Raw genomic sequence first — 22,965 nt, 5'->3', positions numbered from 1 at the left:
GGTGAACTTACTTTAAGACCCAGTCAAAGCTTCATATTATCTTATTATTATATTATCTTTATTATAATACATATAACAATTAATATATTATTTTTTTTTTTATTATTATTTCTATTATATTTTACAATGACAGTAAGAGGTGGAGTGAAATGGTGTGTGTGTTAATGTTATCTTTTATCTTTTAGTTTAAATTTGACAACCATCCACATGTCAAAATATTAATATTAATTATAAACTTAAGATTTTAAAAATAAACACCATATAAAAGAAAATATACTCTCATCAAAATTATAAGTTTTAGATAGATATATAAACATAAATCCACCATTTCATAACTAAAATATTCTTTTAAAAAATATATATTTAATAAATTTTTATGTTTATTGATTTTTTTTTTAAATGATAAGACTTTAAAATTGAAATATAAAAAATTATATTTCAAAACGTAAATAAAATAGTTTCAATTGATATTTATCGGTATTTCTTTAGATGGATGTATTTAAGATATCTATACTAATTATATTATCATTAATATTATCTTATTACTATATTATTTTATATATTTTTAGCTTTTTGCCCCCCAAAAAAAATTAATACTTTTATTATATAATAATAAACATAATCTTTTTATTATATATTATATTGATATTTTTATTTTTTATCAATGAAAGCACTAGGATTTTTAGCCTAGCCCTAGCTCCGAGTGAGTCCAGAAGGGGGCACATGCCTAGCATTAACACGTCATTTTTACATATCCCTTATATCTTTTGTCACTAACAACACGTCCACAATGATAACCCATAACTGACATGAACTTTGTGTGAACCAAACAGAGATTTCAACTTTGGTTGCACCATTAAACCACTTAACCAAACTCCAAATATTTTTATAAATATTATTTTATAATTAATATTACAAAATTATTTTACTACCACACGCGAGATTTAGGTGGAAAGCCCACCTGGTGGTTTGGGATTGAACCCAAACATTACGTTATTCCACCTGTTTCTCAGAAGAAAAAGGTTTCACCTCAGGTTCCTCCTGCTTCACTTTTAGATTCACAAAATTTTCCAAATGATAGTTTCTGTCCAAATTTATTCCCTTCAAATGGATCACAGGCATACGGTTTTGTAGCTACAATTGCAATTGATTCAACTATGAGTGATTGTAAAACTAAATCAGATACACAAGAATATCTAGACGATAGCTCGTCTCCAGATTCGTTCCATTCTAATGGTTCATTGTTGTCCAATTGCGCAGTTGAAGCTGTAGATAATTTTGTTATTGTATCAATTTTAATTTTTACAAATTTTGTGATCTCCCCAATCCCATTGGTGTCCCCCTTTTAGGCTAAGCATAACTGGATGACAGTAAAGAGGAAAAAACGCGTATCAAAACCCAAACATCAAATGATTCTAAGATCCTCATCTAAAGAGCTAAAAAAATGCAAGGAAAGGGAACATCTGATTTACCCACATCTAGGGATTAGTCTTTGTCATTTGTTAGTTTTTAAATTTTTTTATACTTGGGAGTGGACCCCACGTTCACAACTTGTTCGAAAAAATAGAAATATTAAGTAATATAGATTAAATTTAAATAATATCTACCATCTTTTAATTGTAGTTAGGGCTAGGATTAAGGTTAACGTATGCTTAGGGTTAACAATTAGTTAAAATTAAAGTTTTCATTCCAAAATAAAGCTTAGATTAGGGTAAGGGTTAGTATTAGGGCTCAATTAGGGTTAGAGCTAGTGTTATTAGGATTCAAGTACATGATTACCCTCCTAGGATAGGATTAGTATCAAAGTTATTGTTTGTAATCTTTCAGACTTTTTCCAATTTGATCCCTAACTCCATCCACATTCCAAATTCATGCATCCTATCGTAGATTCATTTTTCAGTTCTTTGTTCCAACACATTTTTTTCACAATGATTCTTCAATCCAAATAAAGTACAAAGATGTAGATTCCTAAATATATCTTCTTATACCCTTTCATGTTACAATGAGAACACTGCATTCCTTGAACAAATTTGCTTGAACCCATAACACCTATATCATTATTTCTTTTATTTGTGGCATGCCCAAGAATTTCATGTTTTGGCCTTGTAACTAGCTGAATTGGATTTCTTAGTCCTTATTCATACTTCCCGAAACCTTTTCCTTCATAGCCCACTTTTTTCATTATCTTGAAACCAACATGTTTTGGACTTCTTGTGTCATTATTATCACAGCTTGTAATACTTACTAATTCATACAAATTAACATCTTCATTCTTAAATCTTTACCAAAATAAGCTTCACCTATATCACACAAGTCATTTTTGTCAAATTAAACATTATGAAGTAAAAGCTTCAACATTAAACATTTTTTTTCCTCTAGACATGACGAAAGTGTTTGATCTAGTTTACTATTTTCTTCTTCCAACCTTGATATTTCATTTTTTTAAAAACTATTTTCCTCTTCCAATTTCTTCATCTTTTCTTCCAAATCTTCATTCATGTTTTTAACCTCATCAAACAAATTCAACTTAAATCTTCCAATTCTTCCTTTTTTCTCTTTAAAACCACTTCATTTTTTGTTGAAATATTTATTCTTATTGTTAATCTTCTTTAATTATTTTCAAAAATATAATTTTCACATAAATCTAATAAACATCCTTTCCTAGCTCTTTTATCTTTTCAATCAATTCTGAATTACACTCTTTAAATTTCATAGATTCATCTTTTAAAAAATCCTTTTTCACATATTAAGCTTACATTTTCTTTCTTTCACCTTTTTACCAATGAAATACTTCTTCTACACTTGACTATGATTATCTCTACTAGAGTGATCCTATTATGTACTTCCTCGATTATCGCAGCTGACAACTTCTCTAATTGTTGCAATCTATCCTTTGAGGGGCAACTTTCTTCAATCCTTTCCTCCAAATTCTGTAGTGGTGGTCTTTCTCTATAGATTTGTAATCTCCAAGCCAATTTGACTTTATAAACAGGCCAATTTGAAAACAGAGAAGAATATTTGTTACAAGAAACAATAAAACTGAAAACATTTTTTTGTATTCGATCCCCTTTAACTTGTTAGTGTTAATTCCTAACATGCAACTCTAGTCTTACCATGATTTACGACAATCCTTAAATTGTATGATTTATCCGCTCCATGCAATAATCTAACTAATGCAACAAGATATTAGGCTAGTTATTACTGATGGTATGAAGAAAAAATAAGTATCCGGTAGAATACTGGGAGGAGGGGGGTGAATCAGTATATTGAAAAACTGATACAAAGTTCCCATACTCAAATTCAACCACACAAAGTAAACTAATCATAGTTAAGATCAATATTCATAAGAATACTTGACATCAACTGGTTTGACTGCTATGACAACTTAACAGTAAACAACTTCAATCTTTTAAACATCAACAATGCTTAATCATATCTCAACATATTCATCTCTTAATACTTCTAGTTAACATGCCTTATCAGAAGTTAATCAAATCAACAAATAAGATCATAACCACAAAAGCATTCACCACTTGACACAAATGTTTATCGGTGGAAAACCCAAATAGGTAAAAACCACGGCGAGATGAGACTCACAAGGATAGCTATCTAAACTCTTCTGAAGTTCGCCCTGTTAGGAGCCAAGCCTATTAAAGCTTTACAATAAGTCCTTTTAGGAACTAATTCTGGTTAGGAATCACCCAATTAAGGGATTTGCAAATATGCCTTGATGGAAAGCACAATACCCTATTAGGAATAACCTCGCTGGAGGATTTAAGAATCCAAGCTAATGGATCACCTTGTTAGAGGATTTAATGAGTAACCAAGCTTGTTAGAGCTCACCCGGCTAAGGGATTTCACTTCTACTATAATTGTTAAAAAAACGACAGGTTTTCTTGATCTGTCTAAGTAGCACTACATTTGCTTGATCAGATCCTTTTAAGCTTCAATTTGCCTTCACTCAAAGTGCAGATACATTCACAAGTTAGGCAACTACACACTCAACTGGTTTCTACCAATCTTGCCAACAACCCTTACAAACAACTTCATCGACCTTAAATACAAATCAATTAGGGCGGTAACACAACAAAAACCTAATTTTCATCATCGAGATTACAAACAAGTCGTACAATCTTGACCGTTAGAAATCGTGACAATCCCTTCACATTCTTCAAGAAAATTCCAACCACTTCATCGGACTTTGTAACTCATCACGCATTGTGCATTATATGTAATCCACTTTGCTCCTTCCCTAGATAATAACCAAACGCGCCAAAATTATTTGAACTTATCCTCATACAATGATCACACGTGTCTCCATCATTACCACTTATCAGATAATAAACCAACAAACTTGTTCGGTTAGGGTTTAACAACTGATAGGGTTTACCAGTTACAATGCATAGAAAGGTTTAACCCTTTACACCGATTTACCGGTTCAACTCACAAACTTTACATTCTGGTTTACAACATCTTCCACAAAGCTCTTCTTACTAGTTACTAGCCAATATCAAAAACAACAATATCAGCAATAACATGAATACCATTACCGGTTCAATTGACATCAATGACAACATATCATTAATGCAATCTCTATGCAAAATGCCAAAAATTACCACCTCCCTTCACCGTAATTTCAATTTATGTGGTGGCCAACATTGTATTTATATTCATGCAATCATTGTAATTTTATATACAAGAGAGATTTAATTTTCATTCTTTGCAGCTCTGATGTTCTTCTGTGTTTTATTACCTGCAAGTTTTGGTTTTCTTCTTTTCTAGCTAAATCCTTGTGCAGATTTGTACTATTTTTGCAAGTTATGGTATTAGAGCATGGAAGCTAGAAGGAGCACGACAATTATTTCTTTGCAGGTATTGAAGATCTAAGCTATTTTAGAATGGAATTCTCATTGGTTCAGGGGTATCTATTAGTGTTTTTGTATTAAAAATGAACTGAAATAAAGCTCCAAAACGGGGTAGTCTAGTCTAAAATGGGAATTAGATATCATCCATCTGTCATCATTTTGAAAGAAGGAAATTATAAGTCCTGGTGTAATGGAATCCTAAAGCATTGTCGCTGGATTCATCTTTTGCCTGATTTATATGGACTTATTCCCAAAGCAAGTACTTGTTGGTAGAAATCTGCATGGGAAAGTAGAAAGGATCATGTCTGACGATTAATTGGTTTAACTGTTGGGCACTATACATCATGGGCTCTATCACACATTGAGTGCCCTTGCACTCTTTGGGCCACTTTATGGGAAATGTATGGAGATCCCAATGAACCTCCGTTTCCAGATATAGACATGCTTATCTCCCTTGATAATGATGATGATCCTATGTATGATGATGACACTGAAGAGGAAATTGCTTTTTGGAATAGTCTTGATTGTCTTGATTCCACAGAGACATCTCCTCTAGCTTCTCCTCTTTCCACACCTCCAGCATTGGCAGCTATTCAGTCACCTCCAACTACCAGTTTGATAAAGATCTTGGCTTCTCTGAATGCTACTTCAGATTCTCTTCAGCGGGTTCATTCTTGCCCTCTTGATGAGTGAGATATCATCCTATTAGACATTTATCATTTGTTTGTTGAATCTCTCCTTGATCATGATGACAATATTGAGGACACGTGTCTTCTCTCCAATGTCAATTCACATCAAGCTGCATCTTCTTTTGGTTTGGATTCTCTTGTTCTCTCTCAACCACTCCATGCTACTATCTTGACACATCCTGATTCACATCCGAACTAATCTCACACTTCAGTGGTCATTATTCTGGAACCCTATATGGCAGAGTCATAGTTCATCATCAGATTGGAGAAACATGAGTTCTTTTCAAAACCATTCATCTTGATTCCTTCATACATTTCACTTGAGTGGGAATTCAACAGTTTGACAGCTCGATGTTTCTTTCTTCCTAAAAGAAGAGGCATCATTTGTTGCAGAGGAAACTACTACAGCATTCGCTATGCTACATTTTGTATTGACATCCTTTCTTGTTTTTGTGGAAGCACAAATAGGCACTTTCTATGAGATCTTCTTGGTTGAAGAACACTGTAGCATATTAAGTGTCATGTAGAGTTAATATCTTTTTTGAGGGGGGTTTTGTTCCCGCTGGCTTTTCCCTCTTTCCTCATTCTTTTCATTAGCCTTGTCTCCTTCGTTAGACTTTAGGGAGGTGTTAGCGCTAACATGCAACCCCAATCTTACCGTGATTTACAACAATCCTTAAATTACATGCTTTATCCGCTCCATGCAATAATCTAACTAACGCAACAAAATGGTAGGCTAGTTATTACCGCTGCCTTCACCGTAATTTCAGTTTATGCGGTGGTCAACATTGTGTTTTATTTTCTGCAAGTTTTGCTTTCTTTCTTTTCTAGCTAGATCTTTGTGCAGATCTGTACTTTGTTTGCAGGTTTGCAAAATTTTACATAAGTATACTATAGCAGGATATACTTCAGAAGTGGTTGAGATCTTTTATTGGTGGCTCTTACAAGTCCTCGGTGCCTTTTAATCATTTTAACCTTGACTGAGCGAATTCTTTGCATTAAAAAAAACAAAAGGATCTACATTCTTTCGGCTGACTTCTACCAGATCTGCAGATTCAAAACAGAGGTCGCACCTCAATTGACATTTCACATTTGGGCAGCTACTTCAAAACAAACAATCTCTCAATCTCATGATTTATCTCTGCAATAACAGTGATCTCTAATCTCCTTGATTATCCCTGGATCTTCCTGCAAACACCATTGACCTGCTCTGACAACTATTTGAAAACAGAGCGGAAATTAAAACTGAAGATTGTTTTCTATTCAATTAAACATGTGTGTGGAATTTGCCATTACGCCTGCCAAGAGCATTTGCTAGGGGCGAGGATGTTAGCAAAGCTTGTGAAGTCGGCTTTGCACCTGCCAATTGGAGGAAGGCTCCTTAATATCCTCTTCGTAATCACAACAAAACTGCCAAGTGGCTATAGCAAATCTGTATCATGGTAGACTTCATAATGGTTTTTTAATATTATTTAGTTATATCAAAGAACAAACCCACTTCGAAAGTATCTTGCAATCATGGTATTCTATGAGACCGAATTTCATCACAGCTTTTTTATCAAATGGTCTTGCATCTAGTCCCTTCGTCTACATATTTCATGCATGCTTACTTGCTCAGCTTCAAAGCTTCATTTTTGGCACTAGAAAGGATGCTGAAAAAACTCGATGAGTTTGGCTTTACACTCTTAAAAGTTTCTAAAAGCCCTTTAAACAAATCAATATTGCACATACTCTGCAGCTATGACAATTAATGAGGTTGCATGTGTGGTGACTTCTTTCTCTTCTTTTTTTTTTTTAAAGGCTAATCACCTTACATAAATATGGGGTAGGCACTATGGTCTTGTATGAATGGTCGCATTGTATATGTGTGGTCTAACACCATCAAGCCATTAAGTGAGAGTTATGGATTATGGATCCTAGACTTTAAGCGATAGTTTTGGATACTCTTTGTGACCGAACATGGGTTTGTGTTCGGAGAGCTATGCCCACTTTTGTGGGCGTGTCTATTCTGGCTCCAAAATGGCAGTATGGATTGATTAACATGCGTGTTAGTCGCGCATTTTATACCGTTGATTTTACAACAAATGGCTGCGATTGACTAACACATCACTATCACGTTGTACGAAAGGTCTATTTTGGAGCGAGAATAGCTTCGACCAACTTATAGCCTTGCGATGTGTACTTCCTGGTGATGTAAATGAGTATGTATATGTACATTGTTTGTATGAAATGCTTATCTATTCATATGATAGTTGTATATAGATGCTCAAAATGTATTATGTTGCTTGAAAGGTGTAAGTTTATTGTGTTTATTATGTCTTATGGATGCCTATATTGTTATGAAATTCTATAATAAGGAGTTTGATCATGCTAGAATGTTTAATACAAGTGATGGTGTATTGAATGAAATTGAGTGAATTGGAGTGTTACTATATTTGAATGGGTAAAGGAGAATGTTTCTTATTGTTCTATATGAATAATTAGATTTTTAATTTGTAATGAATGGAAGAATTCTTGCTTTTCTAGCTTGCTTGAAACTAAAAGTCTAGGAAATGAATGGATTTGGATGCTTGTACATGTTGGCTAACCATTTTTATGAGTAACTTAGCTATAGCTATATTCGTTGTATATATCCAAGAAAATGACACATTTGTGAAAAGGACAAACATATCTTCTCTCTCCCTCTCCCTCTTTTTAGGCCTCTATATCTATATCTCTTCCCCTCTCCATATTTCTTTCACCTAATAGACTCTATCTCTATCTAATTATCTATCTCTCTCTACTATATATCTCTCCCTCTTTATATGTATCACTTCCTATCTTTGTCTTTATCTTTCTATCTCTCCCTTTCCAATTGTATACGAGGAAGCGGACGCAAGAAACCTTGAGGATGGGGGTATGTGAGGTTGTTGTCCAACTAGGATCCACTACCCACCTATGTGTGATGATTATCTCTTGAAAGCTAACCACCTTACATAAACAAGGGGTAGGCACTGTGGTCTTGTATGGACAGTCACATTGTATATGTGTGTGGCCTAACACCATCAAGCCACTAAGTAAGAGTTATGGATTATGAATCTTGGACTTTAGGAAATAGTTTTGGATGCTCTTTGTGACGTGTGGATTTGTGTTCGGAGAGCTATGCATGCTTTCATAGCCTTGTGATGTGTACTTCTCGGTGATGTAGATGAGTATGTATATGTATATTTTTTGTGTGAAATGCTTCTATATTCATGTAATAGTTGTATATAGATGTTCAAAATTTATTGTCTTGCTTGAAAGGTGTAAGTTTATTGTTCTTATTATGTCTTATGGATGCCTATATTGTTATGAAATTCTATAATAAGAAGTTTAATCATGCTAGAATGTTTTTTTACAAGTGATGGTATATTGAATGGAATTGAGTGAATTGGAGTATTACTATATTTGAATGGGTAAAGGAGAATGTATCTCATTGTTCTATATGAGTACTATATAGATTTTTAATATTTAATGAATGGAAGACTTGTATAAAATTTATATCGCATAAAAACGTATACGAGGAAGTAGACACGTAGAACCTTGAGGACAGGGGTATGTGAGGCTATTGTGCAACTAGGATCCACTACCCACCTATGTGTGGTGACTATCTCTTAGAGGCTAACCAGCTTACGTAAACAAGGGGTAAGCACTGGGGTCTTATTTGCGTATGTTAAGGTGGTTTCTAGAGGCATTGATTCAGTAAGTGAACACGTTGAGCCCATTGATAATGAAACTTGATTATCTTTTTGGTTCAAATGTTTTATTTTAGTTATAATTGGATCATTGTAAGTGGATGCTAAATTGAATTGAATCTACCACTTCTTTGTTCAACCATTTGTTGCACACACAACATAATTTTTCTAATTGGTCTACTAATTGGCCTCATGTACACAAATTCATGCAATAACTAGACATTTTTTTCTCTAATTGACCATCCACGACTCTTCAACATACACATTGCACGCCAAGTTGCAATTACTAGTGTTAATAATTTTTAATAATGACTTTTAATGTCATAAAAATATATAAATAACTAAAATAAAATTCGAACTTAATGAAAAAGTAATGCTTGAAAGAAAAAGAAGAAGAAGAAATAGAATAAAGCTAATTGTTTAATTGTTAATAATTTTTTCTTTTTCTTTTTAAATTTATCTATTGAGATTTTTTTGAAAAAAAATTAAAATCAATATAAATGTAAGCATACAATTTGGATTAATTGTAATTGTTGCATCCTTGTCCTCAATTTTGAATCATTGATTTCAAAAAATAGATGTCAATTTCATATAAAAAATATCTTTGACATAAAAATATAACCAACATAGATAAATTAATAAATAAACATTAAATTTTTTACTATCCTTCACACTACTCACCTTTTATATTTGTCCATTCTCTACTATTTTACCATTTACAAGAACACAATTTTACAAAAAGGCTAATTCTACTTTGAATCATAATTTCCTATTAAAGTAACTAACTAACTCTTTGTGGTACGGTGCACCCAAAGTGTCTTGTCAAACCTTTTGGTGCCTGCATAGACAGCTCCAAGAACTAGACGTACGATACATCATGTCCACCATTCATCTCCCAAAAGACCATGTTCGCCACATGATTGTCAGCTATTTATAGCTATTTAGGTCATTTGCAGTGAACTGACATGTTTTCTGTGGCCTCAATGGTTGCATTAAATGTGACCCAACATACAGTTTATTGGATTGAATTCGATAATTACAAAGCACTACCTATCCTCTTCCTTTGTTGACCACGCATACTCTTCAAGATCATGCGCCTCTCTTAATTTTTGCTTTAAGCAGAGCCTCATCTTGCTGAAAACCGGAATGATGGCGAGGAAAGATACCAATGAAGAAAATTGAGAAGCTCACCGTGTTCTGCGACGGAGCAGATGAAGTGGGCGTAGGAGCTCACTGTGTTCTGCGATGCTTTTTCACCTAAAGTCCGTGCAACCATTCATTGTGGTAGCTTGATATTGTACAAGTTGTAATAGATGGACACAAAGGAAAAAGGGTTAGAGAGAAAACGTTTTCCATAGTCTTCTCTTATGATAATTTATGGTATGAACAAATGAATTACAAATCTGTTAGGAGAAGCCTATGAGTAGTCGTTATAGCTAATTTCATGCATACACAGATTCTAAACGATATATCAGATTTTGACAAAAGAAATTTTTGTATCCGCATGCAAATTAACTGTTTATAGCTATTGTTTTGGCTTTGCATGTTGTGGGATCCGTTATGCACGCAAGGGTCAAAAAGTACACTTTTCAAAGTGTTGCCCAATACCTGTCTAAAGATGCTCCAATAACTATGCACTTAAAATCGCCAATACTTGTACACAAATGCCCTCGTGTGCTATGGGTGCCAATATAAGTGCACAAATGGGCCACTTATGGTCCAAAAAGCTAAAAAATGAGCTACTATTGGTACATGTGTAATTTATTAATGAGCCTTTAAATTGGGGGTTTGGGTGTGCAAGGAGTAAGCAGTTATTGGAACATGAATGGTATTTGGTACTCTTCCCCTATTCGATTGTTTACAAGAAATTTTGTTGACGGGTTTTTGTGTCTTAAATGGAAATAAATGATCCGTCTACATTTCTATGTATTCATGATAATGAATAAGACGATGTATTTTTGTGTAGTGTTTTCTTTGATATTCACTCATGTATATTTTGTAGAATTTCTAACCTAAACGTTGTATTTCAAAGCTAATGAAATGAACTTTAGATCCATAATCATTAAATATACAAGTTGTAATGGAAGGATACAAAAGGAAAAAGGGTCAAAGACAATATGTCTTCCATAGTCTTGTCTTATGTGCCAAAACCCTAGGTATAGCTTTTGACATGAACAGATGAATTACAAATCTGATATTTGATTGTTCATAAGAAATTTTACTGAAGGTGTTTTTTTCTCTTGAAGGGAAACAAATGACCCATCTACGTTTCTATGTATTTACCGATATTGAATAAGACGGTATATTTTTGTGTGGTGTTTTCTTTGATATTCACTAATCGATATTTTGTAGATTTTCTAACCAAAATGTTGTATCTGAATACCAAAAGAAATGATCTTTAGATCGATAATCATTAAATATAAAATGTTATCAGCTAAACTAGTGAATCGACAAGCTAGAGTGAATCATAAGTATATTATCTATTTTTCCTCTCAAGGGAGCACTTAGCAAGATTTTCTTAGCAGATATGGCTAAAAGAAATGATAATATATACCACAAATCTAGCTTGGAAGTCCTTAAGATGAATGGTTGTTGTCTGTGGTATATTTTAGTTGCTATATTTCTTCTCATTTCACTATTTGGTGTTTTGTTAGGCCATAAGGTATCTCTGGTGTTGAGCATTGTTATATAAAAGTCATTATAGATTGGCACATTTTGTTGTAAGTTTGATGACTAGTTTTGGAATGAATCTACACTATAAATACTTGACTTTATAAGTCATAAGATGTTCTGGATTAGTAAAAAAAGGTGGTATTGGATGTTGACAAGTAAAAACATATTTCTATTAATAAAATATTTGTTTATTTTTATTAAATATATTTTATGTCATATTTAGTTGATAGGTATGTTTATATATGTGTCTATTGAACATCTTATAATATTTTCTAGGTGTTCTTAGTAGTTTATAATAATATAATTAGTTCAACAATATAAGAGATTTTGATTAATACATTAAAAATAAATGGCTTTTAATGTATCATAATTTATTAATATAAACTATTTTTAATAAACATTAATTTGAACAAGGTAAAAGAAACAATGTTTTCTTTTCATATGAGGCTAGAAACTCATGTTAATGGCTCTACTCAAGTTGGAGGACCCTCTTCTAGCTCTAGTGTTCCACATGGGACTTCCTTTGTCTTAATGGGAAGCTTTGGTAAAGCAAAAATTAGGTATGATGGTACCTTGACTTGTCTTGATCTCATCTTTTCAAATCTCTTGTGATGCTAGATGCCAAAACTCTCATGTCTCAATCAACTCAATGGAATATTGAATTTTCTCATATATAACTAATTCTACTATTGAGAGACTCATTGCTAAGATGGATTGTATGCTTGTGATGAAGTTATTTTTGGAAGGAAACCATAAATTAACACTATTTGGAAACTAATGACTTTGAGGTTGAGATTAAAAGGATACCTAGAGTCGGCTACCTTTTCCAAAGACATTTTCCTTGCCCTCATGGAAGATTGTGTTAGGATCTTGTTAACATGCCCTTAGTTTCTAGGGAGAACCATTCTATTTTCGTATAAAATGGAAATCTTGGTTTTAACCTAAATGTAGATCTTTATGTGATGGCCAAAACTTGGATAAATATTGGGAGGAGGAGATAAATGTAGGGATTCCCAACTCCTTTAGCCAATTTATCACCCTAGACAACGTTACAAAAAGGGACAAAATGGTTTTACTCAATATTTTTTTAATGTCACTATCAACAACATTGTTCACATTAGTGTTAGCAAGTTTCCTCCTCCTAATGCAAGCTTTCCTAGGTAGATTTTCTCAATCACTCTTGGTTACACTGAGTTGCATGCTTCATTCTAAATAGCAATTGTTATTCTAGTCAACTATGCTTATCACTATTCAACCATGCAAGAAGAAGTTGTGAGTAAAAAATATAGGTGCCAATAGTCTAAAGAACTGATCATACTCGGAAACAAAACCAAAGGAAACATTAGAATGAACAGTAGAAAAAACTCCATCATAATATGACAAAGGAGATGCATGACAAGTCCATTGAAATGTGTCACAAAGGAGAAGATGAAGGTGATGCCCATGCAGAAAGAACATGACCTTGGCATGCATCTAGAAACACAAGTTTACATCAGCTTCCATGGTGATGGTAATCCTCAAAAATTTGTCTGCAAATAATTGTGTTTAGTTTCTTCTTCTTAGCTCCCAGACTTTGATACCGTATTAAATTTTCTGCATAGTAGTATACAAATCTAGTTGAAAAGAAGAAACAAAACTAAAATTACCGTGGAAACATAAACTAGAGGATATGCATGAATAGTTAAATTGAAATTACAAGGAAGACACAGAGTTTAACAATGCACTCCTTAGTTAGCTTATGCATATCTAGAAATGCATGAGTACCTGTTACAGTGGAACAAAAGTTTCTCATAAATCATGGGCACCAAACTGTTGCATGCGCTAACAGATTTGATTAAGCAAAAGCAATATATGGAGGCTCCAATTTTGTCTTTAGATGATCTATAAACAAGCTTTGAGTCTTGTTTTTTGCAGGTGCATGAGGTGGTAAATTATGATCCCAAATGAAGGACATTTTATTGTTTCATTCGATGCTGATTTCAACACGTATTCTATTGTACGTAGAGTGATTTGTTTTATGCTGTTTCGATAAATGTTGATTTCTTCGCATATAATCTTCTTTCTTCTCTTTAAAATCAGTAACTTCTAAAATTGTAAAATGGTTGAATAGGAATCAATATGTCTAAGAAGTAAATCAATTTAAAGTTCAAATCTAGAGGGCTAGTTCGTGTGCTAAATAAAGTGTCAATCTAGGGGAGTTTGTTTTTTGTGTTTTTGAAAACTATAAAAATTTGTCTATGACATCATTATTAGTGTCACAAGAAGCTGAATGGGTCCTACACTGCAGAATCTACTGTAACCACTTATCTCCATTCACATTAGTTTTTTTCTTTTTGTTCCCTCACTCTATCTTCTCAGCATCACTAGAATCTTGGTTGTTGATCACTGTGTGACTATTTTTGAACAAGGGGCAGTCAAATTTTTTAAAGTGCACGATAAAAAAATTGTACTCGAAATTGCTCATATGTAGAAGCTATCGAATCACTAGGAGATAATTCCTTCTAAAATTTTGTAGTTGAACCTACACAATGATCTAGTCAAAAGAAAAAGAAGAAAAACTTAGAGAAAATAGAGAATAACAGAGCTGGAAATAATAATGAAATTCTATTAATCATTTTCAATTTGTATGAATTACAAAGCATAAGAAAAAATGAAGAGGCAGAAAAAAAAATCCTTCGTTAACTTAAATGCAAACACATCATGCAACATTGTTTACTTCGTACTTTATGAAAAACAAGAAGAATAAGTCGAGTTAGATTTCGTATTGTCATTCCTAACCCCCTTCTTGAGGGCTGTGTCTAACCAGCATTATATTTAACACGGTTTGCAAAAGTGACACTTAGAAAAAAAAATTAAAAGTCCTTTGTAATGAAAAATATAAGATTGGATAATGTTGGGGTGGGTAGAGACAGAAGACAAGAACAAAATATAGACAAATGTAGACATTATATGTAATAACATAAACATTACACCTCTTTATAGCTCTACAGAGCTGGACCCATGAAAGAGTGCATAACAAATACAAACTCAATCATTATATAGAAAGTTGAGTGCACACTATAGATTGCAGTTAGTTGAAATATTTATGGAGGACAGGTGAATGGAAGCCCAACATGAATCACATGGGCGGCTGAAGTAATCTCTTGGTCAACTCTCGAAGCTTCTGCCTTAAATACCAATTTTGACGAGTTCCATATGGTCAATGTTATAAATTAATACGTACCAACACTCCCCCTTAATTTCTACCATGAATTTTGATTGCATTCCTAGTCTCTTTCATCGATGTTGTGGCATCAAAATCTTCTAAATCTAGAGATCGAACCTAGGAAATCTCATGTTGTCGTTGGGATGCTCTAACCATAAGCTCTGGCCCTCTTGGTTATCAGTCCATCGTAGGTTCTGGTGTGATTCACTTGTTTTATCAATACCTCCCATTGAGTCACACTGAGGGCGCCCAAGGATCCTAGTAGACTCCAGTGGCCTCAAACATGCTTACACAAATCTAGAATGCTACGATGCCCAAGGATTCTCTAATCCTTTGACAACATAGCTTTGCCCAATTTCATAAACCTATCCTCCGAAGTTATCTCTTTTATTAATAGATTGGTTGCCAGAAACGTGACGGTCTCCCGTGGTTTTACGTTTCAACGTGAGAAACGCGTTTCTCGTTTCTAACGGTCGTTTCCTGCAAGCAAATTCCTTTGTAGGGGGTTTTCCATTTGTCTCCACCTTAAAATAATGTGCTTTTCACTTTATTTCATACCAATTATTATAAGTGTTGTAAAATAATTGTTTTTAACAGATTTGACAGTAAAGTAATTGTTTTTAACAGATTTGACAGTGAAGTAATTGTCTTTTTATTGATTTAACATTGACAGATTGATTTTTTTTGGCATGTGAAATCGCATGTTTCATGGCTTAACTTTGGATTAATGAGTAGATGCAAATTATAGTTTTCTAAGTCATGTTAGTTACAATAAATATATCTTTAACTAACATTAATTATACAGCCTCATGCAAAAGTATCTCAATATAAATATCTTGGATTCATGTAATGGAATATCTTAATAGTTTATCTCTCAATATAAATATCTACGGTTCATGCAATGCAATATCTTAAAATAATTTATGTTTATCTTCCACTAGTGTTTCAGAATATCAAGGTAAATTTTAATGAAACTATATATATAATTTGCATGTGTATATATATATATATATATATATATATATATATATATACGTTTCTTATACACAACCTTTAAATATTCCGTTTCTCGTCACGTTACCATTGCCATTGCATTTCTCGTTTCTCATTTCTGATAACTTAGATCAACAGCTCTTGTTCTACAGACTTTAAATTCGACCTCTAATAGAGACTTCTCTTGTGCGTAATTTTTTTTTTTTTTTTTGACTCTCCCTAGACAAATATCCATACAAACTTCTTAAACATTCTACCAACTACAAGTCTGACAAAAATAACTACTACAAAACATACTATGTTGAAGTCTTGACTCCGTGGCGGCATTTTGGCAATTGGTAGATCTGGAACATATTTGGTGCTATGATCTTTAATGGCAGTGATCATTTATTCACTATAGCTTCAACTGCAAAGACATCTGCAAACTTGCACACTTTACTTCATTGGTGCCTCCCTCGGTAGCATCTTGAAACAAACTCTGCAACCACGTTGACTTCTGTTGGTGCGATCCCTTTCTTCACAAACGTGCAGCGCCATTTTACTAAGTTTTGGCTTACACAACGATCTTGATTGCGTTGACGGCTTCCTTTATCAACAGCTGCGGCTGAAAATTAATAACAATCCTTCCATCCACACCGGATCTGCATGCATCTGCCTAAAAGCAGTGCTCCATTCAACCACCGCAATGCTCCCCAAAGCCTAGGGTGGTTTCTTTCCTCTCTAACGGCTCTGGCAAATCACAACGATCCAACTTCCTCTCCTTGGATCAATCACCAGATGTTCAGTGAAAAGAAACACAAAGAACGGAACTCTGCAAACTTTGAACATAAAAGAAAGACAAACGGAGAAACAAATTTGAGTAAAAAACTACAGACTGGCCGCTAATTGGAACGCTTGGCAGTTTAATCACAGCATAAGCTAACACTGAGTCCACATCAAACACTAGAGACACTTGACACCCAAGACTTCACCATTGGCTCTGATAGCACTTGTTGGGGTGTCTGAGGTGGGCAGAGACAGAAGACAAGAACAGAAAATAGACAATTGCAGACATTATATTTAGTAACATAAACATTACACCTCTTTAAAACTCTACAAAGGTGGACCCATGAAAGAGTGCATAACAAATACAAACATCAAAGTTCCAGAGATAATGCGGCCCACAAAGGATGGATGGTCTCGATCTTCTGGACAAACATTTGCATGGTTTCTTCCATAATAGATGGAAGGTGGAGAGGGAGGATACTGAACGGTTTCCATTACTTCTAACGGTACGTATTTGGATGGCTATCCTCTGTAGCGAAAAAAGAATAAAGTTCGCATGAATTATTTTCTTAAAAAGAAAAACTAAAAATTCTGAAAAAATTTGAGGATGCGATAATTTACCCACTGGCTCTGGACCATTTGAAAATATACAAAGTTGGCTAAGAAAAATCATGTGGATCCAATAGAAGGAAATGGAAATAATAGAGTAGTAACATTTTGTGAAAGACGATCACAGTGGAGCTTTCCTGTTGTGCGACACCAGTAGTAACATTTTGCCGGTCTAAAAGAAGAATATGAGGCCCATTCTCACAACACGGAGAGATCCTGTGCTTTTCTCGCCTTTTGCAAAATGTTACACTCTTTTATTTTGTTTCCCATCATCTTCACTTGAATCCTTTCTCACAAATATTAACCCAGTATCAATCCCTTTTGGTAATCTGGTTGCTTACGATATTAATAGGCATTTGATTGCCTCTGCTACAGACAGAGACCGGCTGTGTTTCAAACAGTAAAATTAAATTAAAATAAAGAAGACATAAAAACTGTCAAATCCCTCCCGTAGATGAGTAATCTATAATGACTTTCCGTTTTTACCTGTACAGAATATTATCTTCACACTTCCCATTTATATCTTAAAAAAATTGAAACACTGCAGAATTCTTACCAAACATTCTTTAATCGTATGTATGTTAAGTTATAATTAGGAAAAAGGATCTAATAGTTAAGTGGTTTCAATTCTTCTGATAGAAGTTGATTTAATAATCTCATACTTGTTGATTTAATGTTTAATTTGTGTAGAATAATTGTGACTTTAAAATTTAAAGTTGTTATTGCTGATGATAAGTACTAATAATTGAATGAAATATACCATTTCTTGTGAAAAGTAACCAATCATGTGATGCCACATCAGCTACATAAATATTGGCCCTTTTTGCAGGTTTATTTCTTTCACTGTTTTTTTCAGGTTGTTTTGGACACCTTGACAAAAAGAATGCTAATGTACCATTAGTTATAAGAAAGGGAATTCTCAAATTAATTGGAAATTTCCATGTAGATGCACAACTACTGAGTCCTCTGTCCTATTGAACGCCAAAAATACCCAAATCAACTTCTTCATCACCCAAACTAAAATTCTGAAAATCTCTAATCTATGATACATATCGATCTAATACAATACGACTTTTATAACAGCGAGCTAATACAATGAAAGCTACCTGGTAAGAGAGTTAGAAGCAGATTGTGTACCTAGGGCTGGAGAAATGAGAGAGCTTGCCGGTTTGAGAAAAGATAACGAGACCCACTTGGGCGTCACACATCACGGAAAGTGTTGGAAGTGGAAACACTCTGAGAGGGGGGGTGAATCAGAGTGTTACAAATTTTAACAAGAGATACTTTTATGAACTTGACAATTTTGATTCTCAATATGCACAGATGACTGAGACTTAACACCTTGAAGAATACTTTAATGAAGCATGAAATATACAATAGAACCAACTGAAACACTTGATTCAGACTTTTCAGAAAATAAGAATGGTATTAAATCTTTTACACAAACATGAAACATCTAAATGAGTACTTCAAAGATTGCATTACATAAATTCAACAAAACAGAGTATGAAATTAAGAGAGCTAAAGATATGACGTATCAGAGCATAAACCAGTAAAACAAAATGAGACAAGACAATGCACATAACACCATAGTTTTCATGAGTGGAAAACCCTCCTGGGGTAGAAAAACCACTCGGTAAGATCCTTATATTATTTCAAAGAGCACCAACTCAGTTCACAAGTTTTAGAAACCACAAGGCCTCAAGGAGCACCAACCCCTCTTCTTATCCAATAAACATTTCAACTCGAGCTACAGCCACTGGTGATTTTATGCATGCACTTAAATCTTGCAGTCACAAAACCATCAAGGATTGGAGCGAGAATATTTTACCAGTCTGTACAGATGATTCTTTCTAAAAATTTTGCAACAATATTCTTCAGGGATTTGAATCATAATAACAAACTTTTAAATGAATTCAACACTTTCAGAGAGAAAAATTCAATCTCTGAACAAAATAGTTTCAAACAATAAAGCCTTATGTACTCTGCAACAAAACAGAGTATTGATTCTCAAAACCCTCGACTATCTCTGGTAATCTACAACACTTCTTTTTCTTTTTAACAAATGCTATGTCTTTCACTTTATTCACACTCCTCTCTCTATTTTTCCTCGTCTAAACTGTTCTATATAAAACTGTTTTTATACCCAAACAAAAACTCAATCATTCTTCCAGAATAACCCTCGTATAGGGTTACCAAAATCTTACAGGAATTGCAAACTGAAAAACAAATAACCATTTTTAACTGTGCAACGGAAAGGATGCTTGATTTCCCAATCATGAAAAACAAAAATAAAGCATGGACAGTTTCCTTATTTTCATTTTGCATAACTGAAAAACTTGATTCGAAAACAAATCTGAATCTTTTAAACATATGATCAAGAGTAATACCTGTGAAACGCAACCTTATTGATAACTGAAAACAAACTAACCAGAAAAACATTAAGCTCCCGGTCAAGACCATTTTTGCTTCATTCTTTTTAACTGAACAAATTGATTCAAGCTCCTTAGCGGCGGTTGCATCTCTCATGGCGTTAGGGTTTGTGACGGACTCCAAACAAGTTCAAAAATAAAATGAAACACAAAACATCTCCCAAAAAACTTTTAATCTGTCGGTCACAAAATATATTTTGAAGTATATGTTGTTTGTCCGTAGATAAATTAAACATAATTTAAACCAAAGATGTTGTTTCAATAAATGCCAAGTCAGGTTATTCACTGTATCTGTGTCACCTGTCTGGCTCGAGAGAAAGATGTTTTAAACATATAACACGTCAGCCAAGTCAAGGTATCTGTGTCACTAGTCTGGCCCGTGAGAAAGGTGTTTTAAATATATAACCACATGCTTAATACACTTGTCTTTAAACAACACCAACTTCCCTTTTTTATTTTCTTGTCATCGAGGACAAAAGCATCAAAGAGCAACAAACTCCCCCTTTGTCCTTGATGGCAAAAAAAAAAGAAAAAAACTTAAACCATCATTGCCATGAAATGTGTTATCAACTGCAAGGACCAAAAAAAATAATGTAAGGAATCAACACTGAACCTTGTCATATGCAAACCTGTAAGGAAAACAACATCCTCTGAACCTGTAATATGCAATTCTGTAAAGAATGAATGCTGTCAGAATGATGAACTCCCAATCTGATCTGTACCAAACAAGAATACCAAACTGGAATACCAAAATAAGAAGTGCCTGTGCCACTGTAATGAAATACCAATGCCTGAAATGCCAATTGTCACTGTAATATCAAAATGAAATACCAAAAATGCCAATGCCACTGTAATATCACTGTAACATCAACTGTAACCACTGTAATATCAACTAAAATACCAAAAATGCCAATGCCAATGAAATGCCAATAAAATGTCAAGTCTGTAATGCCAATGCCAATGCCAATGAAATGCCAAGTCTGTAAAGTTTGTAATGCCAATCAAAAATGAAATACCAATAACACTGTCAAAAATGAAATACCAATGTCACTGTCAAAAAAAAATGAAATACCAATGTCACTGTTCACTGTTGCACTTGTGTCACTGTGAAATGCCAATGAAATACCAACACTTGTGTCACTGTGAAATGCACTGTGAAATGCCAATGAAATACCAATATCACTCACTGTTGCACTGAATGAAATACCAATATCACTCACTGTTGCACTGAATACCAATTTCTCCCCCTTTTTTTTACTTTTTTTTTTAAAACACAAGGACAAAAGGAAAGAAAATCAACAGAGAAACACTCCCCTTCAAAGTATGCATTAGGTGGAGACAAGAGCAGATTGAGAAAACACTCCCAATCTATCCCTTAACTGTTCAAAGACCTCTTTAGACAAAGCTTTTGTAAAAATATCCGCTACTTGTGCCTGAGAAGGTACATATAAAACTTGAAATTCATTAGCCAACACTTGTTCTTGTAGAAATAGCAACTTAATAGCAACATGTTTAGTGCGAGAATGCATCACAGGATTCTTTGAAAGACTGATGGCACTAGTATTATCACAGAAAATGGAGATGGGTTTGTCAACTGTAATACCCATATCAGTAAGTTGATGAGACATCCAGATTAATTGCGTACAACAAGCTGTTGCTGCAATATATTCAGATTCTGCAGTTGATAAAGTAACACATTCTTGCTTTTTGCTATGCCAAGCAACAAGGCGATCTCCTAGGAAGAATGCTGCACCACTGGTGCTTTTTCTATCATCTATACAGCCAGCCCAGTCAGCATCCGTAAAACCAACAAGAGTAAAATCGTTATTTCGTGAATACCACAAGCCAAAGTCTAAAGTACCTTGAATATACTTGAATATCCTTTTTATAGCAATCAAATGAGATTGTTTGGGAGCAGACTGAAAACGTGAAACCAAGCAAACTGCATGCATCAAATCAGGCCTGGATGCAGTTAAATAAAGTAGGCTGCCAACCATTGATCTATACTCAGATTGATTTACCTCAGGGGAGTCATCTGACTTGGTCAATTTACAACCAGTCTCCATTCGAGTGCTAACAGGTTTACAATCTGTCATATTGAACTTTTTAAGCATCTCTTTTGCATATTTGGTTTGTGAGAGAAAAATGCCTTGTTCAAGCTGCATTACTTGAAGCCCAAGAAAGAAGGTTAATTCACCTAACATGGACATTTCAAATTCAGATTCCATGAGTTTTGAAAACTTTTTGGATACAGCATCATTATAACAGCCAAATATAATGTCATCCACATAGACTTCAACAACCAATGTATCATTACCTTCAATTTTAACATACAGGTTACTATCAACACCACCTGTAGTATATCCATTTGTTGTAAGATGGGCATCTAACCTGGAGTACCAAGCTCTTGGAGCTTGTTTAAGGCCATAAAGAGCCTTTTTCAACTTGTATACATGATCAAGTTTATCTGCAGAGAGAAACCCTTCTGGTTGTTCCATATATACCTCTTCATCAAGATAACCATTAAGGAATGCAGTTTTAACATCCATTTGATACACTTTAAAGTTTTTATAACATGAATATGCCAGAAATATTCGGATTGACTCTAGCCTAGCAACAGGTGCAAATGTTTCACCAAAATCTACACCTTCTTGCTGAGCATAGCCTTTACACACAAAGCGTGCTTTATTCCTAACAACTTTGCCAGATTCATCAAGTTTATTTCTAACAATACATTTACCTCCTATCACATTCTTATCATCTGGCCTAGGTACTAACGCCCAAGTTTGATTTTTCTCTATTTGACTGATTTCATCTTTCATTGCATTTAACCAACATTCATCAGATAAAGCATTAGAAACATTTTTGGGTTCAAAATCAGTTACCAAACAAAAATGTTCAGCCAGTTGAGCTTGTTCAGTTGTTTTTGCCCTTCTTCTAGTCAAAATACCTACATCTATATTGCCAATAACTTGACTTTGAGGATGTCTCTTTGTTATAATTTTTGAGGGTGTATAATGG

General features: G+C 34.0%; 1 pseudogene; it reads right to left on the bottom strand.

Moving 5' to 3' along the window:
* Positions 1 to 22,965, bottom strand: part of LOC131867043 (truncated transcription factor CAULIFLOWER A-like) — a 77,790-nt pseudogene that overhangs the window by 49,838 nt on the left and 4,987 nt on the right.

This window comes from Cryptomeria japonica, chromosome 2 (genome assembly GCF_030272615.1).
Source record: "Cryptomeria japonica chromosome 2, Sugi_1.0, whole genome shotgun sequence".
In the NCBI taxonomy this organism is placed as follows: Eukaryota; Viridiplantae; Streptophyta; class Pinopsida; order Cupressales; family Cupressaceae; genus Cryptomeria; species Cryptomeria japonica.
The sequence above is the reverse complement of the archived record's forward strand: the minus strand, read 5'-3'. Positions and strand labels throughout refer to the sequence as shown.